This window comes from Salvelinus alpinus, chromosome 1, assembly GCF_045679555.1.
Source record: "Salvelinus alpinus chromosome 1, SLU_Salpinus.1, whole genome shotgun sequence".
Taxonomy (NCBI): domain Eukaryota; kingdom Metazoa; phylum Chordata; class Actinopteri; order Salmoniformes; family Salmonidae; genus Salvelinus; species Salvelinus alpinus.
Window position 1 is genome coordinate 45,907,167 of NC_092086.1, and position 23,958 is coordinate 45,931,124.

Sequence of the window (23,958 nt, forward strand, 5' to 3'; positions counted from 1 at the left end):
TATTTGTAGCTAGGATAAGGTTTGTTTGCAGCTAGGAGAAGGTTTGTTTGCAGCTAGGAGAGGGTTTGTTTGCAGCTAGGAGAGGGTTTGTTTGCAGCTAGGAGAGGGTTTGTTTGCAGCTAGGAGAAGGTTTGTTTGCAGCTAGGAGAGGGTTTGTTTGCAGCTAGGAGAGGGTTTGTTTGCAGCTAGGAGAGGGTTTGTTTGCAGCTAGGAGAGGGTTTGTTTGCAGCTAGGAGACGGTTTATTTGCAGCTAGGAGAGGGTTTTTTGCAGCTAGGAGAGGGTTTGTTTGCAGCTAGGAGAGGGTTTATTTGCAGCTAGGAGAGGGTTTGTTTGCAGCTAGGAGCGGGTTTATTTGCAGCTAGGAGAGGGTTTGTTTGCAGCTAGGAGAGGGTTTGTTTGCAGCTAGGAGAGGGTTTATTTGCAGCTAGGAGCGGGTTTATTTGCAGCTAGGAGAGGGTTTGTTTGCAGCTAGGAGAGGGTTTGTTTGCAGCTAGGAGAAGGTTTATTTGTAGCTAGGAGAAGGTTTGTTTGCAGCTAGGAGAGGGTTTGTTTGCAGCTAGGAGAGGGTTTGTTTGCAGCTAGGAGAAGGTTTGTTTGCAGCTAGGAGAGGGTTTGTTTGCAGCTAGGAGAGGGTTTGTTTGCAGCTAGGAGAGGGTTTATTTGCAGCTAGGAGAGGGTTTATTTGCAGCTAGGAGATGGTTTATTTGCAGCTAGGAGAGGGTTTGTTTGCAGCTAGGAGAAGGTTTGTTTGCAGCTAGGAGAGGGTTTGTTTGCAGCTAGGAGAGGGTTTGTTTGCAGCTAGGAGAGGGTTTGTTTGCAGCTAGGAGCGGGTTTGTTTGCAGCTAGGAGAGGGTTTATTTGCAGCTAGGAGAGGGTTTATTTGCAGTTAGGAGAAGGTTTGTTTGCAGCTAGGAGAGGGTTTATTTGCAGCTAGGAGAGGGTTTGTTTGCAGCTAGGAGAAGGTTTGTTTGCAGCTAGGAGAGGGTTTGTTTGCAGCTAGGAGAGGGTTTAGTTGCAGCTAGGAGAAGGTTTGTTTGCAGCTAGGAGAAGGTTTATTTGCAGCTAGGAGAAGGTTTATTTGCAGCTAGGACAAGGTTTATTTGCAGCTAGGAGAAGGTTTATTTGCAGCTAGGAGAGGGTTTATTTGCAGCTAGGAGAAGGTTTGTTTGCAGCTAGGAGAGGTTTTATTTGCAGCTAGGAGAGGGTTTGTTTGCAGCTAGGAGAAGGTTTGTTTGCAGCTAGGAGAGGGTTTGTTTGCAGCTAGGAGAGGGTTTGTTTGCAGCTAGGAGAGGGTTTATTTGCAGCTAGGAGAGGGTTTATTTGCAGCTAGGAGAGGGTTTATTTGCAGCTAGGAGAGGGTTTGTTTGCAGCTAGGAGAAGGTTTATTTGTAGCTAGGAGAAGGTTTGTTTGCAGCTAGGAGAGGGTTTGTTTGCAGCTAGGAGAGGGTTTGTTTGCAGCTAGGAGAGGGTTTGTTTGCAGCTAGGAGCGGGTTTGTTTGCAGCTAGGAGAGGGTTTATTTGCAGCTAGGAGAGGGTTTATTTGCAGTTAGGAGAAGGTTTGTTTGCAGCTAGGAGAGGGTTTATTTGCAGCTAGGAGAGGGTTTGTTTGCAGCTAGGAGAAGGTTTGTTTGCAGCTAGGAGAGGGTTTGTTTGCAGCTAGGAGAGGGTTTGTTTGCAGCTAGGAGAGGGTTTGTTTGCAGCTAGGAGAGGGTTTGTTGCAGCTAGGAGGTTTGTTTGCAGCTAGGAGAGGGTTTGTTTGCAGCTAGGAGAGGGTTTGTTTGCAGCTAGGAGAGGGTTTAGTTGCAGCTAGGAGAAGGTTTGTTTGCAGCTAGGAGAAGGTTTATTTGCAGCTAGGAGAAGGTTTATTTGCAGCTAGGAGAGGGTTTATTTGCAGCTAGGAGAAGGTTTATTTGCAGCTAGGAGAGGGTTTATTTGCAGCTAGGAGAAGGTTTGTTTGCAGCTAGGAGAAGGTTTGTTTGCAGCTAGGAGAGGGTTTATTTGCAGCTAGGAGAAGGTTTGTTTGCAGCTAGGAGAGGGTTTATTTGCAGCTAGGACAAGGTTTATTTGCAGCTAGGAGAAGGTTTATTTGCAGCTAGGAGAGGGTTTATTTGCAGCTAGGAGAAGGTTTGTTTGCAGCTAGGAGAGGGTTTATTTGCAGCTAGGAGAGGGTTTGTTTGCAGCTAGGAGAAGGTTTGTTTGCAGCTAGGAGAGGGTTTGTTTGCAGCTAGGAGAGGGTTTGTTTGCAGCTAGGAGAGGGTTTGTTTGCAGCTAGGAGAGGGTTTATTTGCAGCTCGGAGAGGGTTTATTTGCAGCTAGGAGAGGGTTTGTTTGCAGCTAGGAGAAGGTTTATTTGTAGCTAGGATAAGGTTTGTTTGCAGCTAGGAGAAGGTTTGTTTGCAGCTAGGAGAGGGTTTGTTTGCAGCTAGGAGAGGGTTTGTTTGCAGCTAGGAGCGGGTTTGTTTGCAGCTAGGAGAAGGTTTGTTTGCAGCTAGGAGAGGGTTTGTTTGCAGCTAGGAGAGGGTTTGTTTGCAGCTAGGAGAGGGTTTGTTTGCAGCTAGGAGAGGGTTTGTTTGCAGCTAGGAGACGGTTTATTTGCAGCTAGGAGAGGGTTTTTTGCAGCTAGGAGAGGGTTTGTTTGCAGCTAGGAGAGGGTTTATTTGCAGCTAGGAGAGGGTTTATTTGCAGCTAGGAGCGGGTTTATTTGCAGCTAGGAGAGGGTTTGTTTGCAGCTAGGAGAGGGTTTGTTTGCAGCTAGGAGAGGGTTTATTTGCAGCTAGGAGCGGGTTTATTTGCAGCTAGGAGAGGGTTTATTTGCAGCTAGGAGAGGGTTTGTTTGCAGCTAGGAGAAGGTTTATTTGTAGCTAGGAGAAGGTTTGTTTGCAGCTAGGAGAGGGTTTGTTTGCAGCTAGGAGAGGGTTTGTTTGCAGCTAGGAGAAGGTTTGTTTGCAGCTAGGAGAGGGTTTGTTTGCAGCTAGGAGAGGGTTTGTTTGCAGCTAGGAGAGGGTTTATTTGCAGCTAGGAGAGGGTTTATTTGCAGCTAGGAGATGGTTTATTTGCAGCTAGGAGAGGGTTTGTTTGCAGCTAGGAGAAGGTTTATTTGTAGCTAGGAGAAGGTTTGTTTGCAGCTAGGAGAGGGTTTGTTTGCAGCTAGGAGAGGGTTTGTTTGCAGCTAGGAGAGGGTTTGTTTGCAGCTAGGAGCGGGTTTGTTTGCAGCTAGGAGAGGGTTTATTTGCAGCTAGGAGAGGGTTTATTTGCAGTTAGGAGAAGGTTTGTTTGCAGCTAGGAGAGGGTTTAAATGCAGCTAGGAGAGGGTTTGTTTGCAGCTAGGAGAAGGTTTGTTTGCAGCTAGGAGAGGGTTTGTTTGCAGCTAGGAGAGGGTTTGTTTGCAGCTAGGAGAGGGTTTGTTTGCAGCTAGGAGAGGGTTTGTTGCAGCTAGGAGAAGGTTTGTTTGCAGCTAGGAGAGGGTTTGTTTGCAGCTAGGAGAGGGTTTGTTTGCAGCTAGGAGAGGGTTTAGTTGCAGCCAGGAGAAGGTTTGTTTGCAGCTAGGAGAAGGTTTATTTGCAGCTAGGAGAAGGTTTATTTGCAGCTAGGAGGGGGTTTATTTGCAGCTAGGAGAGGGTTTATTTGCAGCTAGGAGAAGGTTTATTTGCAGCTAGGAGAGGGTTTATTTGCAGCTAGGAGAAGGTTTGTTTGCAGCTAGGAGAAGGTTTGTTTGCAGCTAGGAGAGGGTTTATTTGCAGCTAGGAGAAGGTTTGTTTGCAGCTAGGAGAGGGTTTATTTGCAGCTAGGACAAGGTTTATTTGCAGCTAGGAGAAGGTTTATTTGCAGCTAGGAGAGGGTTTATTTGCAGCTAGGAGAAGGTTTGTTTGCAGCTAGGAGAGGGTTTGTTTGCAGCTAGGAGAGGGTTTGTTTGCAGCTAGGAGAAGGTTTGTTTGCAGCTAGGAGAGGGTTTGTTTGCAGCTAGGAGAGGGTTTGTTTGCAGCTAGGAGAGGGTTTGTTTGCAGCTAGGAGAGGGTTTATTTGCAGCTAGGAGAGGGTTTATTTGCAGCTAGGAGAGGGTTTGTTTGCAGCTAGGAGAAGGTTTATTTGTAGCTAGGATAAGGTTTGTTTGCAGCTAGGAGAAGGTTTGTTTGCAGCTAGGAGAGGGTTTGTTTGCAGCTAGGAGAGGGTTTATTTGCAGCTAGGAGAGGGTTTGTTTGCAGCTAGGAGAGGGTTTGTTTGCAGCTAGGAGAGGGTTTGTTTGCAGCTAGGAGAGGGTTTGTTTGCAGCTAGGAGACGGTTTATTTGCAGCTAGGAGAGGGTTTTTTGCAGCTAGGAGAGGGTTTGTTTGCAGCTAGGAGAGGGTTTATTTGCAGCTAGGAGAGGGTTTGTTTGCAGCTAGGAGAAGGTTTGTTTGCAGCTAGGAGAGGGTTTGTTTGCAGCTAGGAGAGGGTTTGTTTGCAGCTAGGAGAGGGTTTGTTTGCAGCTAGGAGAGGGTTTGTTGCAGCTAGGAGAAGGTTTGTTTGCAGCTAGGAGAGGGTTTGTTTGCAGCTAGGAGAGGGTTTGTTTGCAGCTAGGAGAGGGTTTGTTTGCAGCTAGGAGAGGGTTTAGTTGCAGCTAGGAGAAGGTTTATTTGCAGCTAGGAGAAGGTTTATTTGCAGCTAGGACAAGGTTTATTTGCAGCTAGGAGAAGGTTTATTTGCAGCTAGGAGAGGGTTTATTTGCAGCTAGGAGAAGGTTTGTTTGCAGCTAGGAGAGGTTTTATTTGCAGCTAGGAGAGGGTTTGTTTGCAGCTAGGAGAAGGTTTGTTTGCAGCTAGGAGAGGGTTTGTTTGCAGCTAGGAGAGGGTTTGTTTGCAGCTAGGAGAGGGTTTATTTGCAGCTAGGAGAGGGTTTATTTGCAGCTAGGAGAGGGTTTATTTGCAGCTAGGAGAGGGTTTGTTTGCAGCTAGGAGAAGGTTTATTTGTAGCTAGGAGAAGGTTTGTTTGCAGCTAGGAGAGGGTTTGTTTGCAGCTAGGAGAGGGTTTGTTTGCAGCTAGGAGAGGGTTTGTTTGCAGCTAGGAGCGGGTTTGTTTGCAGCTAGGAGAGGGTTTATTTGCAGCTAGGAGAGGGTTTATTTGCAGTTAGGAGAAGGTTTGTTTGCAGCTAGGAGAGGGTTTATTTGCAGCTAGGAGAGGGTTTGTTTGCAGCTAGGAGAAGGTTTGTTTGCAGCTAGGAGAGGGTTTGTTTGCAGCTAGGAGAGGGTTTGTTTGCAGCTAGGAGAGGGTTTGTTTGCAGCTAGGAGAGGGTTTGTTTGCAGCTAGGAGAGGGTTTGTTTGCAGCTAGGAGAGGGTTTGTTGCAGCTAGGAGAAGGTTTGTTTGCAGCTAGGAGAGGGTTTGTTTGCAGCTAGGAGAAGGTTTGTTTACAGCTAGGAGAGGCTTTGTTTGCAGCTAGGAGAGGGTTTATTTGCAGCTAGGAGAAGGTTTGTTTGCAGCTAGGAGAAGGTTTGTTTGCAGCTAGGAGAGGGTATATTTGCAGCTAGGAGAAGGTTTGTTTGCAGCTAGGAGAGGGTTTATTTGCAGCTAGGACAAGGTTTATTTGCAGCTAGGAGAAGGTTTATTTGCAGCTAGGAGAGGGTTTATTTGCAGCTAGGAGAAGGTTTGTTTGCAGCTAGGAGAGGGTTTATTTGCAGCTAGGAGAGGGTTTGTTTGCAGCTAGGAGAAGGTTTGTTTGCAGCTAGGAGAGGGTTTGTTTGCAGCTAGGAGAGGGTTTGTTTGCAGCTAGGAGAGGGTTTGTTTGCAGCTAGGAGAGGGTTTATTTGCAGCTAGGAGAGGGTTTATTTGCAGCTAGGAGAGGGTTTGTTTGCAGCTAGGAGAAGGTTTATTTGTAGCTAGGATAAGGTTTGTTTGCAGCTAGGAGAAGGTTTGTTTGCAGCTAGGAGAGGGTTTGTTTGCAGCTAGGAGAGGGTTTGTTTGCAGCTAGGAGAGGGTTTGTTTGCAGCTAGGAGAAGGTTTGTTTGCAGCTAGGAGAGGGTTTGTTTGCAGCTAGGAGAGGGTTTGTTTGCAGCTAGGAGAGGGTTTGTTTGCAGCTAGGAGAGGATTTGTTTGCAGCTAGGAGACGGTTTATTTGCAGCTAGGAGAGGGTTTTTTGCAGCTAGGAGAGGGTTTGTTTGCAGCTAGGAGAGGGTTTATTTGCAGCTAGGAGAGGGTTTGTTTGCAGCTAGGAGAAGGTTTGTTTGCAGCTAGGAGAGGGTTTGTTTGCAGCTAGGAGAGGGTTTGTTTGCAGCTAGGAGAGGGTTTGTTTGCAGCTAGGAGAGGGTTTGTTGCAGCTAGGAGAAGGTTTGTTTGCAGCTAGGAGAGGGTTTGTTTGCAGCTAGGAGAGGGTTTGTTTGCAGCTAGGAGAGGGTTTGTTTGCAGCTAGGAGAGGGTTTAGTTGCAGCTAGGAGAAGGTTTATTTGCAGCTAGGAGAAGGTTTATTTGCAGCTAGGACAAGGTTTATTTGCAGCTAGGACAAGGTTTATTTGCAGCTAGGAGAGGGTTTATTTGCAGCTAGGAGAAGGTTTGTTTGCAGCTAGGAGAGGTTTTATTTGCAGCTAGGAGAGGGTTTGTTTGCAGCTAGGAGAAGGTTTGTTTGCAGCTAGGAGAGGGTTTGTTTGCAGCTAGGAGAGGGTTTGTTTGCAGCTAGGAGAGGGTTTATTTGCAGCTAGGAGAGGGTTTATTTGCAGCTAGGAGAGGGTTTATTTGCAGCTAGGAGAGGGTTTGTTTGCAGCTAGGAGAAGGTTTATTTGTAGCTAGGAGAAGGTTTGTTTGCAGCTAGGAGAGGGTTTGTTTGCAGCTAGGAGAGGGTTTGTTTGCAGCTAGGAGAGGGTTTGTTTGCAGCTAGGAGCGGGTTTGTTTGCAGCTAGGAGAGGGTTTATTTGCAGCTAGGAGAGGGTTTATTTGCAGTTAGGAGAAGGTTTGTTTGCAGCTAGGAGAGGGTTTATTTGCAGCTAGGAGAGGGTTTGTTTGCAGCTAGGAGAAGGTTTGTTTGCAGCTAGGAGAGGGTTTGTTTGCAGCTAGGAGAGGGTTTGTTTGCAGCTAGGAGAGGGTTTGTTTGCAGCTAGGAGAGGGTTTGTTGCAGCTAGGAGAAGGTTTGTTTGCAGCTAGGAGAGGGTTTGTTTGCAGCTAGGAGAGGGTTTGTTTGCAGCTAGGAGAGGGTTTAGTTGCAGCTAGGAGAAGGTTTGTTTGCAGCTAGGAGAAGGTTTATTTGCAGCTAGGAGAAGGTTTATTTGCAGCTAGGAGGGTGTTTATTTGCAGCTAGGAGAGGGTTTATTTGCAGCTAGGAGAAGGTTTATTTGCAGCTAGGAGAGGGTTTATTTGCAGCTAGGAGAAGGTTTGTTTGCAGCTAGGAGAAGGTTTGTTTGCAGCTAGGAGAGGGTTTATTTGCAGCTAGGAGAAGGTTTGTTTGCAGCTAGGAGAGGGTTTATTTGCAGCTAGGACAAGGTTTATTTGCAGCTAGGAGAAGGTTTATTTGCAGCTAGGAGAGGGTTTATTTGCAGCTAGGAGAAGGTTTGTTTGCAGCTAGGAGAGGGTTTATTTGCAGCTAGGAGAGGGTTTGTTTGCAGCTAGGAGCGGGTTTGTTTGCAGCTAGGAGAGGGTTTATTTGCAGCTAGGAGAGGGTTTATTTGCAGCTAGGAGAAGGTTTGTTTGCAGCTAGGAGAGGGTTTATTTGCAGCTAGGAGAGGGTTTGTTTGCAGCTAGGAGAAGGTTTGTTTGCAGCTAGGAGAAGGTTTGTTTGCAGCTAGGAGAGGGTTTATTTGCAGCTAGGACAAGGTTTATTTGCAGCTAGGAGAAGGTTTATTTGCAGCTAGGAGAGGGTTTATTTGCAGCTAGGAGAAGGTTTGTTTGCAGCTAGGAGAGGGTTTATTTGCAGCTAGGAGAGGGTTTATTTGCAGCTAGGAGAAGGTTTGTTTGCAGCTAGGAGAGGGTTTATTTGCAGCTAGGAGAGGGTTTGTTTGCAGCTAGGAGAAGGTTTGTTTGCAGCTAGGAGAAGGTTTGTTTGCAGCTAGGAGAGGGTTTATTTGCAGCTAGGACAAGGTTTATTTGCAGCTAGGAGAAGGTTTATTTGCAGCTAGGAGAGGGTTTATTTGCAGCTAGGAGAAGGTTTGTTTGCAGCTAGGAGAGGGTTTGTTTGCAGCTAGGAGAAGGTTTGTTTGCAGCTAGGAGAGGGTTTGTTTGCAGCTAGGAGAGGGTTTGTTTGCAGCTAGGAGAGGGTTTGTTTGCAGCTAGGAGAGGGTTTATTTGCAGCTAGGAGAGGGTTTATTTGCAGCTAGGAGAGGGTTTGTTTGCAGCTAGGAGAGGGTTTAGTTGCAGCTAGGAGAAGGTTTGTTTGCAGCTAGGAGAGGGTTTGTTTGCAGCTAGGAGAAGGTTTGTTTACAGCTAGGAGAGGCTTTGTTTGCAGCTAGGAGAGGGTTTATTTGCAGCTAGGAGAAGGTTTGTTTGCAGCTAGGAGAAGGTTTGTTTGCAGCTAGGAGAGGGTATATTTGCAGCTAGGAGAAGGTTTGTTTGCAGCTAGGAGAGGGTTTATTTGCAGCTAGGACAAGGTTTATTTGCAGCTAGGAGAAGGTTTATTTGCAGCTAGGAGAGGGTTTATTTGCAGCTAGGAGAAGGTTTGTTTGCAGCTAGGAGAGGGTTTATTTGCAGCTAGGAGAGGGTTTGTTTGCAGCTAGGAGAAGGTTTGTTTGCAGCTAGGAGAGGGTTTGTTTGCAGCTAGGAGAGGGTTTGTTTGCAGCTAGGAGAGGGTTTGTTTGCAGCTAGGAGAGGGTTTATTTGCAGCTAGGAGAGGGTTTATTTGCAGCTAGGAGAGGGTTTGTTTGCAGCTAGGAGAAGGTTTATTTGTAGCTAGGATAAGGTTTGTTTGCAGCTAGGAGAAGGTTTGTTTGCAGCTAGGAGAGGGTTTGTTTGCAGCTAGGAGAGGGTTTGTTTGCAGCTAGGAGAGGGTTTGTTTGCAGCTAGGAGAAGGTTTGTTTGCAGCTAGGAGAGGGTTTGTTTGCAGCTAGGAGAGGGTTTGTTTGCAGCTAGGAGAGGGTTTGTTTGCAGCTAGGAGAGGGTTTGTTTGCAGCTAGGAGACGGTTTATTTGCAGCTAGGAGAGGGTTTTTTGCAGCTAGGAGAGGGTTTGTTTGCAGCTAGGAGAGGGTTTATTTGCAGCTAGGAGAGGGTTTGTTTGCAGCTAGGAGAAGGTTTGTTTGCAGCTAGGAGAGGGTTTGTTTGCAGCTAGGAGAGGGTTTGTTTGCAGCTAGGAGAGGGTTTGTTTGCAGCTAGGAGAGGGTTTGTTGCAGCTAGGAGAAGGTTTGTTTGCAGCTAGGAGAGGGTTTGTTTGCAGCTAGGAGAGGGTTTGTTTGCAGCTAGGAGAGGGTTTGTTTGCAGCTAGGAGAGGGTTTAGTTGCAGCTAGGAGAAGGTTTATTTGCAGCTAGGAGAGGGTTTAGTTGCAGCTAGGAGAAGGTTTATTTGCAGCTAGGAGAGGGTTTGTTTGCAGCTAGGAGAGGGTTTGTTTGCAGCTAGGAGAGGTTTTATTTGCAGCTAGGAGAGGGTTTGTTTGCAGCTAGGAGAAGGTTTGTTTGCAGCTAGGAGAGGGTTTGTTTGCAGCTAGGAGAGGGTTTGTTTGCAGCTAGGAGAGGGTTTATTTGCAGCTAGGAGAGGGTTTATTTGCAGCTAGGAGAGGGTTTATTTGCAGCTAGGAGAGGGTTTGTTTGCAGCTAGGAGAAGGTTTATTTGTAGCTAGGAGAAGGTTTGTTTGCAGCTAGGAGAGGGTTTGTTTGCAGCTAGGAGAGGGTTTGTTTGCAGCTAGGAGAGGGTTTGTTTGCAGCTAGGAGCGGGTTTGTTTGCAGCTAGGAGAGGGTTTATTTGCAGCTAGGAGAGGGTTTATTTGCAGCTAGGAGAAGGTTTGTTTGCAGCTAGGAGAGGGTTTATTTGCAGCTAGGAGAGGGTTTGTTTGCAGCTAGGAGAAGGTTTGTTTGCAGCTAGGAGAGGGTTTGTTTGCAGCTAGGAGAGGGTTTGTTTGCAGCTAGGAGAGGGTTTGTTTGCAGCTAGGAGAGGGTTTGTTGCAGCTAGGAGAAGGTTTGTTTGCAGCTAGGAGAGGGTTTGTTTGCAGCTAGGAGAAGGTTTGTTTACAGCTAGGAGAGGCTTTGTTTGCAGCTAGGAGAGGGTTTATTTGCAGCTAGGAGAAGGTTTGTTTGCAGCTAGGAGAAGGTTTGTTTGCAGCTAGGAGAGGGTATATTTGCAGCTAGGAGAAGGTTTGTTTGCAGCTAGGAGAGGGTTTATTTGCAGCTAGGACAAGGTTTATTTGCAGCTAGGAGAAGGTTTATTTGCAGCTAGGAGAGGGTTTATTTGCAGCTAGGAGAAGGTTTGTTTGCAGCTAGGAGAGGGTTTATTTGCAGCTAGGAGAGGGTTTGTTTGCAGCTAGGAGAAGGTTTGTTTGCAGCTAGGAGAGGGTTTGTTTGCAGCTAGGAGAGGGTTTGTTTGCAGCTAGGAGAGGGTTTGTTTGCAGCTAGGAGAGGGTTTATTTGCAGCTAGGAGAGGGTTTATTTGCAGCTAGGAGAGGGTTTGTTTGCAGCTAGGAGAAGGTTTATTTGTAGCTAGGATAAGGTTTGTTTGCAGCTAGGAGAAGGTTTGTTTGCAGCTAGGAGAGGGTTTGTTTGCAGCTAGGAGAGGGTTTGTTTGCAGCTAGGAGAGGGTTTGTTTGCAGCTAGGAGAAGGTTTGTTTGCAGCTAGGAGAGGGTTTGTTTGCAGCTAGGAGAGGGTTTGTTTGCAGCTAGGAGAGGGTTTGTTTGCAGCTAGGAGAGGGTTTGTTTGCAGCTAGGAGACGGTTTATTTGCAGCTAGGAGAGGGTTTTTTGCAGCTAGGAGAGGGTTTGTTTGCAGCTAGGAGAGGGTTTATTTGCAGCTAGGAGAGGGTTTGTTTGCAGCTAGGAGAAGGTTTGTTTGCAGCTAGGAGAGGGTTTGTTTGCAGCTAGGAGAGGGTTTGTTTGCAGCTAGGAGAGGGTTTGTTTGCAGCTAGGAGAGGGTTTGTTGCAGCTAGGAGAAGGTTTGTTTGCAGCTAGGAGAGGGTTTGTTTGCAGCTAGGAGAGGGTTTGTTTGCAGCTAGGAGAGGGTTTGTTTGCAGCTAGGAGAGGGTTTAGTTGCAGCTAGGAGAAGGTTTATTTGCAGCTAGGAGAAGGTTTATTTGCAGCTAGGACAAGGTTTATTTGCAGCTAGGACAAGGTTTATTTGCAGCTAGGAGAGGGTTTATTTGCAGCTAGGAGAAGGTTTGTTTGCAGCTAGGAGAGGTTTTATTTGCAGCTAGGAGAGGGTTTGTTTGCAGCTAGGAGAAGGTTTGTTTGCAGCTAGGAGAGGGTTTGTTTGCAGCTAGGAGAGGGTTTGTTTGCAGCTAGGAGAGGGTTTATTTGCAGCTAGGAGAGGGTTTATTTGCAGCTAGGAGAGGGTTTATTTGCAGCTAGGAGAGGGTTTGTTTGCAGCTAGGAGAAGGTTTATTTGTAGCTAGGAGAAGGTTTGTTTGCAGCTAGGAGAGGGTTTGTTTGCAGCTAGGAGAGGGTTTGTTTGCAGCTAGGAGAGGGTTTGTTTGCAGCTAGGAGCGGGTTTGTTTGCAGCTAGGAGAGGGTTTATTTGCAGCTAGGAGAGGGTTTATTTGCAGCTAGGAGAAGGTTTGTTTGCAGCTAGGAGAGGGTTTATTTGCAGCTAGGAGAGGGTTTGTTTGCAGCTAGGAGAAGGTTTGTTTGCAGCTAGGAGAGGGTTTGTTTGCAGCTAGGAGAGGGTTTGTTTGCAGCTAGGAGAGGGTTTGTTTGCAGCTAGGAGAGGGTTTGTTGCAGCTAGGAGAAGGTTTGTTTGCAGCTAGGAGAGGGTTTGTTTGCAGCTAGGAGAGGGTTTGTTTGCAGCTAGGAGAGGGTTTAAGTCTGCAGCTAGGAGAGGGTTTGTTTGCAGCTAGGAGCGGGTTTGTTTGCAGCTAGGAGAGGGTTTATTTGCAGCTAGGAGAGGGTTTATTTGCAGCTAGGAGAAGGTTTGTTTGCAGCTAGGAGAGGGTTTATTTGCAGCTAGGAGAGGGTTTGTTTGCAGCTAGGAGAAGGTTTGTTTGCAGCTAGGAGAGGGTTTGTTTGCAGCTAGGAGAGGGTTTGTTTGCAGCTAGGAGAGGGTTTGTTTGCAGCTAGGAGAGGGTTTGTTGCAGCTAGGAGAAGGTTTGTTTGCAGCTAGGAGAGGGTTTGTTTGCAGCTAGGAGAGGGTTTGTTTGCAGCTAGGAGAGGGTTTAGTTGCAGCTAGGAGAAGGTTTGTTTGCAGCTAGGAGAGGGTTTATTTGCAGCTAGGAGAGGGTTTATTTGCAGCTAGGATAAGGTTTATTTGCAGCTAGGAGAAGGTTTATTTGCAGCTAGGAGAGGGTTTATTTGCAGCTAGGAGAAGGTTTGTTTGCAGCTAGGAGAGGTTTTATTTGCAGCTAGGAGAGGGTTTGTTTGCAGCTAGGAGAGGGTTTGTTTGCAGCTAGGAGAGGGTTTGTTTGCAGCTAGGAGAGGGTTTGTTTGCAGCTAGGAGAGGGTTTATTTGCAGCTAGGAGAGGGTTTATTTGCAGCTAGGAGAGGGTTTGTTTGCAGCTAGGAGAGGGTTTAGTTGCAGCTAGGAGAAGGTTTGTTTGCAGCTAGGAGAGGGTTTGTTTGCAGCTAGGAGAAGGTTTGTTTACAGCTAGGAGAGGCTTTGTTTGCAGCTAGGAGAGGGTTTATTTGCAGCTAGGAGAAGGTTTGTTTGCAGCTAGGAGAAGGTTTGTTTGCAGCTAGGAGAGGGTATATTTGCAGCTAGGAGAAGGTTTGTTTGCAGCTAGGAGAGGGTTTATTTGCAGCTAGGACAAGGTTTATTTGCAGCTAGGAGAAGGTTTATTTGCAGCTAGGAGAGGGTTTATTTGCAGCTAGGAGAAGGTTTGTTTGCAGCTAGGAGAGGGTTTATTTGCAGCTAGGAGAGGGTTTGTTTGCAGCTAGGAGAAGGTTTGTTTGCAGCTAGGAGAGGGTTTGTTTGCAGCTAGGAGAGGGTTTGTTTGCAGCTAGGAGAGGGTTTGTTTGCAGCTAGGAGAGGGTTTATTTGCAGCTAGGAGAGGGTTTATTTGCAGCTAGGAGAGGGTTTGTTTGCAGCTAGGAGAAGGTTTATTTGTAGCTAGGATAAGGTTTGTTTGCAGCTAGGAGAAGGTTTGTTTGCAGCTAGGAGAGGGTTTGTTTGCAGCTAGGAGAGGGTTTGTTTGCAGCTAGGAGAGGGTTTGTTTGCAGCTAGGAGAAGGTTTGTTTGCAGCTAGGAGAGGGTTTGTTTGCAGCTAGGAGAGGGTTTGTTTGCAGCTAGGAGAGGGTTTGTTTGCAGCTAGGAGAGGGTTTGTTTGCAGCTAGGAGACGGTTTATTTGCAGCTAGGAGAGGGTTTTTTGCAGCTAGGAGAGGGTTTGTTTGCAGCTAGGAGAGGGTTTATTTGCAGCTAGGAGAGGGTTTGTTTGCAGCTAGGTTGCAGCTAGGAGAAGGTTTGTTTGCAGCTAGGAGAAGGTTTATTTGCAGCTAGGAGAAGGTTTATTTGCAGCTAGGACAAGGTTTATTTGCAGCTAGGAGAAGGTTTATTTGCAGCTAGGAGAGGGTTTATTTGCAGCTAGGAGAAGGTTTGTTTGCAGCTAGGAGAGGTTTTATTTGCAGCTAGGAGAGGGTTTGTTTGCAGCTAGGAGAAGGTTTGTTTGCAGCTAGGAGAGGGTTTGTTTGCAGCTAGGAGAGGGTTTGTTTGCAGCTAGGAGAGGGTTTATTTGCAGCTAGGAGAGGGTTTATTTGCAGCTAGGAGAGGGTTTATTTGCAGCTAGGAGAGGGTTTGTTTGCAGCTAGGAGAAGGTTTATTTGTAGCTAGGAGAAGGTTTGTTTGCAGCTAGGAGAGGGTTTGTTTGCAGCTAGGAGAGGGTTTGTTTGCAGCTAGGAGAGGGTTTGTTTGCAGCTAGGAGCGGGTTTGTTTGCAGCTAGGAGAGGGTTTATTTGCAGCTAGGAAAGGGTTTATTTGCAGTTAGGAGAAGGTTTGTTTGCAGCTAGGAGAGGGTTTATTTGCAGCTAGGAGAGGGTTTGTTTGCAGCTAGGAGAAGGTTTGTTTGCAGCTAGGAGAGGGTTTGTTTGCAGCTAGGAGAGGGTTTGTTTGCAGCTAGGAGAGGGTTTGTTTGCAGCTAGGAGAGGGTTTGTTGCAGCTAGGAGAAGGTTTGTTTGCAGCTAGGAGAGGGTTTGTTTGCAGCTAGGAGAGGGTTTGTTTGCAGCTAGGAGAGGGTTTAGTTGCAGCTAGGAGAAGGTTTGTTTGCAGCTAGGAGAAGGTTTATTTGCAGCTAGGAGAAGGTTTATTTGCAGCTAGGAGGGGGTTTATTTGCAGCTAGGAGAGGGTTTATTTGCAGCTAGGAGAAGGTTTATTTGCAGCTAGGAGAGGGTTTATTTGCAGCTAGGAGAAGGTTTGTTTGCAGCTAGGAGAAGGTTTGTTTGCAGCTAGGAGAGGGTTTATTTGCAGCTAGGAGAAGGTTTGTTTGCAGCTAGGAGAGGGTTTATTTGCAGCTAGGACAAGGTTTATTTGCAGCTAGGAGAAGGTTTATTTGCAGCTAGGAGAGGGTTTATTTGCAGCTAGGAGAAGGTTTGTTTGCAGCTAGGAGAGGGTTTATTTGCAGCTAGGAGAGGGTTTGTTTGCAGCTAGGAGAAGGTTTGTTTGCAGCTAGGAGAGGGTTTGTTTGCAGCTAGGAGAGGGTTTGTTTGCAGCTAGGAGAGGGTTTGTTTGCAGCTAGGAGAGGGTTTATTTGCAGCTAGGAGAGGGTTTATTTGCAGCTAGGAGAGGGTTTGTTTGCAGCTAGGAGAAGGTTTATTTGTAGCTAGGAGAAGGTTTGTTTGCAGCTAGGAGAAGGTTTGTTTGCAGCTAGGAGAGGGTTTGTTTGCAGCTAGGAGAGGGTTTGTTTGCAGCTAGGAGAAGGTTTGTTTGCAGCTAGGAGAGGGTTTGTTTGCAGCTAGGAGAGGGTTTGTTTGCAGCTAGGAGAGGGTTTGTTTGCAGCTAGGAGAGGGTTTGTTTGCAGCTAGGAGACGGTTTATTTGCAGCTAGGAGAGGGTTTTTTGCAGCTAGGAGAGGGTTTGTTTGCAGCTAGGAGAGGGTTTATTTGCAGCTAGGAGCGGGTTTGTTTGCAGCTAGGAGCGGGTTTATTTGCAGCTAGGAGAGGGTTTGTTTGCAGCTAGGAGAGGGTTTCTTTGCAGCTAGGAGGGGGTTTATTTGCAGCTAGGAGAGGGCTTATTTGCAGCTAGGAGAGGGTTTATTTGCAGCTAGGGGCGGGGTTATTTGCAGCTAGGAGAGGGTTTATTTGCAGCTAGGAGAGGGTTTATTTGCAGCTAGGAGAAGATTTGTTTGCAGCTAGGAGAGGGTTTATTTGCAGCTAGGAGAGGGTTTATTTGCAGCTAGGAGAGGGTTTGTTTGCAGCTAGGAGAGGGTTTGTTTGCAGCTAGGAGGGGGTTTGTAATGTGATCCCTGGACTCTTTGCCAAGACTAATGTCAGCTTTCAGTGTGCTGTTGATCTTCGATCCATACTCAGATCCCAATGCTTCTTAGTTTACCCTCTGTCAGCTGAAGTACACGCATTAGTGTTGTTTACAACCAGGGCTGTGCAGGAGATGAAGGACTGCCTCTCTCTTCACTTGAGATGCTCCGGCTGGCCAAATAAACCAGTCTTATCGGCGATGCATGTAAATAAAGATAAAGCGTCTCCAAACCCAGGCTGAGTTCCATTATTAACACTATACAGTTTATTATATCCTCCATGCAAAGAGTTTATCGCTCTGCAATGCATCGGCCTGCCTGGCTGTATTCAGTTAGCCAAGTATGCACCAGTCCAAAAAAGTCAGGTGCACCTTTGGCTAGGATGGAAGTGTACAGTCTAGATGAATCCTCTTGGTACATGGTCTGTGGTACTCTGCAGGTCTGTTAAATATGGTTTAGCGCTCGAGCCAGTCCTGTTCCTTAGATAGCCTGTTATTGGCCAAAGACAGACCAGGAACCATGCCATGCCATAACTATGGGGCGTTCTGGCTCCTTGAACAACCAGATGTAGATCATATCAATTGGAATAGCCGGGGTTTTTTGTTTGGATAAACTTGCAAACCTTACGAGAGTTGTTTACTGGATTCCTTTCAATGAAAAATCTGTCATTAGTCATTTCTACCAAAATGTACTCATCACTCATCATGAAATAAAATGAACATGAGAAAAGGAAAGAATGTAGCTCTACAACTGACCTGCCACATCCTTTCCAGACAATCGCCAGAACAAACATGACATTTCCAGTGGATGCCATACTGATGGGTCTAACCTTTCAGTTAGGAAGCTACTTCAACACAACACAACACTCCATCACTGAGATAGCTTTCCTGCATACCAATAATGGCTCATTAAACTTACAGTATGTGCCGAGGCCATAAGCCCCATTACGTTTCTCCTGTACTGCATACTAGGTCTTTCTCCTGGTTGATGACATATGTTGTCATGATGAGAAAACATACATTTCCACTATGACTATTTCGATCTCATTGGACTGTTGACCCTATGTCCTAAATTATCTTTCACAATGAACATTTCCACTTATTTTCCCCCAAAGAGAATGCCTTTAGACATCAAAGCCTTTTTAGTGTCAAATCCCGAGTGTTGAGTCCAAAAAAAGTGTGTAACTACAGAGTTACATCTAGTGAAGCGTTCTCAGGTTACAGTACAAAGAACCAAATCAAGATCAAACCAGATTCAGCAATTAACTTGGTCACTTTAGCTTACAACGCATAAGAAGAACCACAGTATAAGTAGCCAGCAATAATATGGTTGACAAACCCTTAAAAGACACTCAAGCTGATTTAAGGCACCACTAGCAGTGCTATGGTTTCTCATTAGAGAGACCAAACACTGAAGCAATCCTCTGTCTTCCCCCGAAGGTAGATGACGTGTGCTCTAACCAAGTTCAGATGCACTGTGGCAGATAGAATCTGCTACTCATGCTTCTGCATCACACTGGTGTTTGCTATGAAACAAAGACTTGCTTTAAGTGAGTGAGAGAGCGAGAGAGAGAGAGAGAGAGAGAGAGCGAGCGAGAGAGAGAGCGTGTGTGCAGAGCATGGCTAAGACACCCACACGTTCCAATGTGATCTGGATACAGGTACCCACATGTGAAGAGAGTTAGTAGGTCTTGCCACAGCTTTAAGCCCAATTCTGGGCAAATAAAATAAATGGACTTGGTTTTGGCTACATAAACCACCTGGCATGTTGATACAACCAAGATAAATGCCTAGTTGGATCAAGGCCTGACAGCCTAGCTAGAACACATGAGCATAGTGTCAGGGTTGAGGGTTTGGGCTGATTGATTACAGGTTATAAAACATTGAGATTACAAGCCCTTAGCCTAGTGTTATTCATTATTGAGAGAGGTCTGCGTAGTTGGCACAGTTTGACCCTGTCTGTCAGTTCAGGAACGAGGTGTATCGCCTTCCACCTGGTTTTAGATGTTATCTGAGTGGCCAAGCCAAGGGTCTGACACTGTAGGAATACTATCTCAGAGGAAATAGACTTTCTAGCCTAGCCATTTGTGATTACAGTGCCTCGACATTACAGTGGACTCTGTAAATCCAGACACTTTTATTTATTATAATGATCAATAAAGATTGTGCTACCACGGGGAGCATGCTGATACAATTCAGTAACTTTGGCTCTTGGTTTTCCTTGGTTTTCACAGAGGAATCTCCTCTACACCCACTACCTTCCCATTCTTGCTGCTCTGCTCCTCATCCCCTGCTAGGCTCTCTGCAGCGCAGTGCACATGGTGGGAAAGCCAGAGGGAAATCCCTGTAGGCCTCTGACTTCTCTTTGAAGGCCATGAAGGCTATGCGGCACGCAGGCAGCTGCCAAGAAGAGTCTACGGAAAGGCATTCCTCTGGCTGTGTGGGTCACATCATCTTCAACACACACATGGATGCATGCACACACACTTATATACACACACTTACATACACATACACACACATGCACAATCAGATCACACACACACACACATGACCACGCACGCACACAGGGATGGGCAAAAGTGACACACTGATCACTGTAAAGTACCTCAGCTGGATTGCCGCTGTCACATTTATATTTATTGCAAATTATGATAATGAGATACTGAACCCAATGCCTGGACATAAAATCAGTCAATACATGGTGAGAAAGACGGCAACAAACACTCCTGATCATTAAATACACACCACTGTGTATTTAGTCTGCCAAATATTTGAGTGTAAGAATTGAAGTGAGCCACAGTTCTTTATTCGATATTTCTCTTCTATTATTTTCTTCATAGAGCAACCCACAGAGCACCAGTAGATGGCGCTGCAGTGCATTAGCTGGAGTGAGTCACTTCGAATTCCTCACTGATGTTGTTGGAAGCCAATTACATGTCATTTTCAAGAATGTTCTGTTCCTTTATTTTCTTTTTATTCAAAATGACTGATCCCTAAAGGAAAGGAAACGTCAGCCATGTGTCACCATTGCTATTTCGGTAATTTAGTATATTATTTTCTAACCCAACCTCTATGTTGATGTTCGGGTTTAGCTTGATCTTGAAAAGGCATTAAGGAAAGTATATTATCAATTAAAATAACCGCATATTGGATTATAATAAGTAATTGAAAGTAAATTGAAAGTAAATGTTCAATCCCCCATTGATGATTTACAGCACAGTGGTAGAGGAGGAAAATATTTATACTGGGTGAGACAACCTTGAGGTGTTATCTGGGTTTACCTGTGACAGTACGAGAGGGAGCAAGGAGAGGACACTGTCTGGCAGTGTTGCTGTACAACTCAATAGGTCATGGCGCTGCCTTCCAAACTGGAACACAAAGAAAATATATTTTTAGCATTGAATCCCCTTTCCCAGTCACTTTGAAATGAGACTACCATCACTTCACCAATGAGAAAAAATATTCTCTAAAAAGGAAATTATAGATTAACATGTAAACCAGATTGAGACTTGATTTTCAGCTTGAAAGTTTGCATCTCATTGGAGTGGGTTGCCGTGGTGACGCTAATTGGTGAGCAGAGTGCAGTGTTGGTTGGGGCTAAACAATAACAGGACAGGTATTAATAGATCAGTGGCTCTTCACTGGAGTGGCAGCCTTAAGATATGGAAAACAGGCACACTGAAGCAATAGGGTCCAATTGGGACTTCATCTCCCAGAGCAGACATCCCTCAGGGTCTCTATGCTGCCCCCTACTGATATGCAGCAGCAGTGTGTGGGTAAAATCACTGGGGAAGCCATATTTGCGCATTGGGACCGTGATATATAGGCCTAAAGGCAGAGACAATAACACAGTGGACGAATAAATTCAACCACACCTTTGTTTTATCACAAAACCGGATAGCTACCTCTGTCCAGTGAAGTCCACAAAGCATATTGCATGTAACAAACAGTTACATGACCTACAGCATGGTCAAGCAAGTTAATGTTTCTGACATTTTTGGACCACTAAACAACTATTGATTTAGAACCACAGAGAGTTACCGCAAGTCACAAAGAAAACAGGAGCTGCCTCCACTATTCCAGCACCATTTCAACTTCAACATTTCAACATCATCGAGAGCATCCTGACCGGTTGCATCACCGCCTGGTATGGCAACTGCTCGGCATCTGACCGTAAGGCGCTACAGAGGGTAGTGCGAACGGCCCAGTACATCACTCACTAGTGCCAAGCTTCCTGCCGTCCAGGACCTATATAATAGGCGGTGTCAGAGGAAAGCCCATAAAATTGTCAGAGACTCCAGCCACCCAAGTTATAGACTGTTTTCTCTGCTACCGCATGGCAAGCGGTACCGGAGCGCCAAGTCTAGGACCAAAAGACTCCTCAACAGCTTCTACCCCCAAGCCATAAGACTGCTGAACAATTCATAAACCGTCACCGGACAATTTACATTGACACCCCCCCCCCCCCCCCCCCTCTTGTACACTGCTACTCGCTGTTTATTATCTATGCATAGTCACTTCGCCCCCACGTACATGTACAGATTACCTCAACTAGCCTGTACCCCTGCACACTGACTCGGTACCGGTGCCCCCTGTATATAGCCTCGTTATTGTTATTCTTATTGTGTTACTTTTTATTATAACTTTTTATTTTAGTCTACTTGGTAAATATTATCTGTACTGTTGGTTAAGGGCTTGTAAGTAAGCATTTCATGGTAATGTCTACACTTGTTGTATTCGGCGCATGTGACAAATAAAGTCTAATACAGTGACAACTAAAAGATACCGAAACTTATTTAGTCCAATCAATATAAGCTAAATATGATGTGGCTGTCCATGGTTCTGATTTCTGTGTGCGTGTGTGTGTGTGTATGCGTGTTCGTGCAAGTAGAAAAACATGTTGACTCACCCTACTAAGAGAAACACCAATGCCATCCTACTCTCTTTCATGTTGACCAAACTATCACTCTGTCATACACTACACACCTTTATTTTTTGTTGTCCTAGGCTACCTGGTTAAAATGCTTGCTTGCTACCCTAACTTCCATTCATGGGCAATGTTAGCTAGTTAATATTAGCCTTCTACATCTAGCTACTGTACATATTGAACTTCCATCCTCTCAGCCCAGGGGCACAACAATGTATGAATTAATGGTTGGATCAGAATTGCCATTATAATCATATGCCATGAAGGAGAATTAAGTAAAACCACAAGTCCAAATCTCTATCTCAATCCATGGCTAATTTAGGAAGGGGACAATTTTAGCTAGCTAGCTAGCCACCAGAGGACAACAACACAACGAGATACAACAATTCAAGTTTTTCTGTCAATGACGTGTGCTCTCAATGGGATTTGATAGGAGTGATGCCAAAATCCAGGCTGGCTTCCCTTGACACTTTTTTTTTGGTGTGCCAGGACCATTCACAGTTAAGCTTGCTCAGTTTAGCTCAACGCTGATTGGCACATTTTTGATACTTTTTTTTATCAAAGGAGGCCAAACGCTCGCTGGCTTCCCATGCCTTCAATGCTATGGCGGCAACAATGTCATACTCGTTTGGACCAGACAGCATCAGATAGATGGCCTACACGTAGAGAGACAGAGGGGCGCTGTTTGCTCGCTCAGATGCTTTCTCCTGTGAGATACATTCAGCCTCTCGCGAATTGAAGGAAAATTATGAAACACAGAGTGACAAAAGATAAAAAAAATATAATTTCTGAAAAAATAAGTATTGGTCATTTTTTGAGGGAAGCCAAAGCTTCCCTTGGCATCCATGAATACACGCCACTACTTATATGTCATCTCTCAATGCAGTGCATGTCAGGAAAAGTGGGGGTTTCGAAAAGAGTGGGCATTTAGAAAGGATAAGAAGAAGTGGAGGTTTCAAAAGGTACCATATAAGGAGAGGTGGGGGTTTCTAAAGGAACCATATAAGGAGAAGTGGGGTTCATGAAAGGAGTCTTTATTTAATTTTTATTTAACTAGGCAAGTCAGTTAAGAACAAATTCTTGTTTATAATGACGGCCTACACAGTCCTGTGTGCATACGTTTTACGTATGGGTAGCTCCAGGAATCAAACCCACAACTCTGGCAATACAAGCGCCATGCTCTACCAACTAAGTCACACAGATTACGTTTAATCTTAAACTAAATTGCCCTTTTAATCAAGATAATTTGGTTTAATGAAAGTGCAATAATCCTGGACTATGAGCTTTAGTTAATTTATGGTCCTGTAATCAGCATACCCAGGGTGCGTGTCCGTCCCACTGAGTAATTTGAAGCCTAGTTATGACATTACGTACGGGCACATGACAATATTTCTCTTCCCATAGATGCCTGAGGCAGATGAGTTTGCCTCAGTAAATTACGACCAAGAGGCAGATGAGGGTGTAAACATGTCCAGACAGTGGGCTGCCAGTATGACTCAAAAGCTGTCCTCTTCCTGACACAATTAACAACTCCGCTATCTCAGCAGGGGGTTGATTCTGTGTAACCCACAAGGCCTACTGGCAGTGGATTGGTTTCACAATAGTGTAGAAATCAATACTTGTCCCCTGCATATTCTTCAAAATACACATGATGCCAACACTAAATATGTGTCCCTTTGAACTGACAGCATATCTATTTCATAGGTTCCTTGTGTACCACAAGGTTAAACCCCTAGTGAGCATGAGGCCACCTCTGTTGGGGCCGAGGCGACAGCTCAAAGCCTGCCTCGCCCGAGTTCACTTGCAGTCCACTGAATTGGGACGTACCGTGTCACCACCTAGGGCAGGAAGTGAGCCACATAGTGCACATGACTAAGCATTGAGTGTCATCGTAGTAAGAATTCCACCCTATCCTGGGGGTTAAAAGTGTCCTCATGAGTAGGGATTCATTGTTCTTGAGAGGGTTGCGATGGGGTAACTATATGCGCTGATGATGTGACATTGTGTTTGTCCTCGTGGTTGGTGTAGATGCAGTTTGATGCTAAGTAGCTGAGCCATGTCAAATCTGATCACGGTGCATGGACTCATTTGAGACTTGTTGGGACACATCTGTAGAAAAAAACTAACAGACATGGGAGGCAAAGCCTGTGATCTGATTGTTATCTGGATCATTCATGAGAAGACACAGACAGTGGTGAGATAAAAAAAAAAAAAAAAATCCTATCAGGAAATAGTAAGACTTAAAAGCAGTTCAGCACAACAGGAGTTAGAACAGAAGAAGTTGAAATGAAAAATCCTCAGAGGTGTTGGAAAGAGGATTGTGAGGAATGGGAAAAAACTCAAATGTATGTGGAATAGAGAAAAAAATGGTATGTTACCACATTACACATTTATAACTTGAACCTCAATAAACACTCACTGACTCACCACCAGTTAGCCAGAGGAGGTCAACTGTATGGCTAAAAATAGCTGATAGTACTCGCCAGAATAAGCTGCTGGAAAAAAAGACAGGAAAAAAAGCCTCCTTTTCCATGTGTGTCTCAGGCCATATGGGTCTCACCGCACTCTGCACAAAAGAAAACCGTGTGAGACTGACTACTGCAGCACTGCAGAAAGAGGAGGGGGACTTCCTCATCCTTAACCCTTCCCCCACCCCACCCCAAAATTCCCCCATTTCAAACACTGTAACTTTCCCATAAGTCTAATAAATTCTCCAGTGGCCATGACTGAGAACTTCACACATGGTGTCTGACCCTCCCACTTCCCCTCCTGGACGGGCCCCTGTAGGGCCCAGGAAGCGGAGCGGGCCACTGCACTCAGCATTGGGTCAGTGGAGGAGGGGGCGGCTGGACCGGCCGACCGCAGACAGAAATAGCCTTCCGCTTGGCTGTTGGCATGCTGGGACTCATGGCGTGGGCCTGGGAGGAGGGGGGGAGTATCTGTTTTGGTCTACAATCACAGTTGGGGAGTGCTGCTCTGCTTTCCAGATGGCAAGTTTCCATTCAAACAATGTTACTGGGAGAGTTTGAGGTCGTCATTTAGTCCAACTAAAATAACCTATGATAAAATAATGAGGCAGATACTACTGCAATGGCACAGATATACTACACAACACAATGACCTGTGCTCCAGTATTACCAAATAGGGATGTAGCCTATACCTCTTGATATTTTACTATTTCAAATTCTAGTGTATACAGTGCCTTCAGAAAGTATTCATATTTCATACTTATTCCACATTTTGTTGTGTTACAGCCTGAATTAAAATGGGATTAAATATATATTTTTTCTCTCATACTCTACACACAATACCCATAATGACAAAGTAAAAACCTGTTTTTAGAAAATTTTGCAAATTTATTGAAAATGTAATACAAAATTATCAAATGTATGTAAGTATTCACATCCCTGAGTCAATACATGTTAGAATCCCCTTTGGCAGTGATTACAGCTGTGATTCTTTCTGGGTAAGTCTCTAAGAATTTTGCACACTTGGATTGTACAATATTTGCCCGTTATTCTTCAAACTCTGTCAAGTTGTTTGTTGATCAT

At 45.4% G+C, this 23,958-nt stretch overlaps 1 protein-coding gene across 3 annotated transcripts in view; it reads right to left on the reverse strand.

Moving 5' to 3' along the window:
• Positions 1-23,958, reverse strand: part of LOC139540664 (myocardin-related transcription factor B-like) — a 65,149-nt gene that overhangs the window by 31,889 nt on the left and 9,302 nt on the right. For 2 of the 3 annotated variants that reach the window (XM_071344620.1, XM_071344535.1), the window contains exon 2: positions 18,762-18,848. The exons of the other annotated variant lie outside the window; for it this stretch is intronic. The gene's annotated coding sequence lies outside the window, so the exon portion shown is untranslated. The remainder of the gene's footprint in view (positions 1-18,761; positions 18,849-23,958) is intronic. 3 annotated transcript variants of the gene reach the window in all.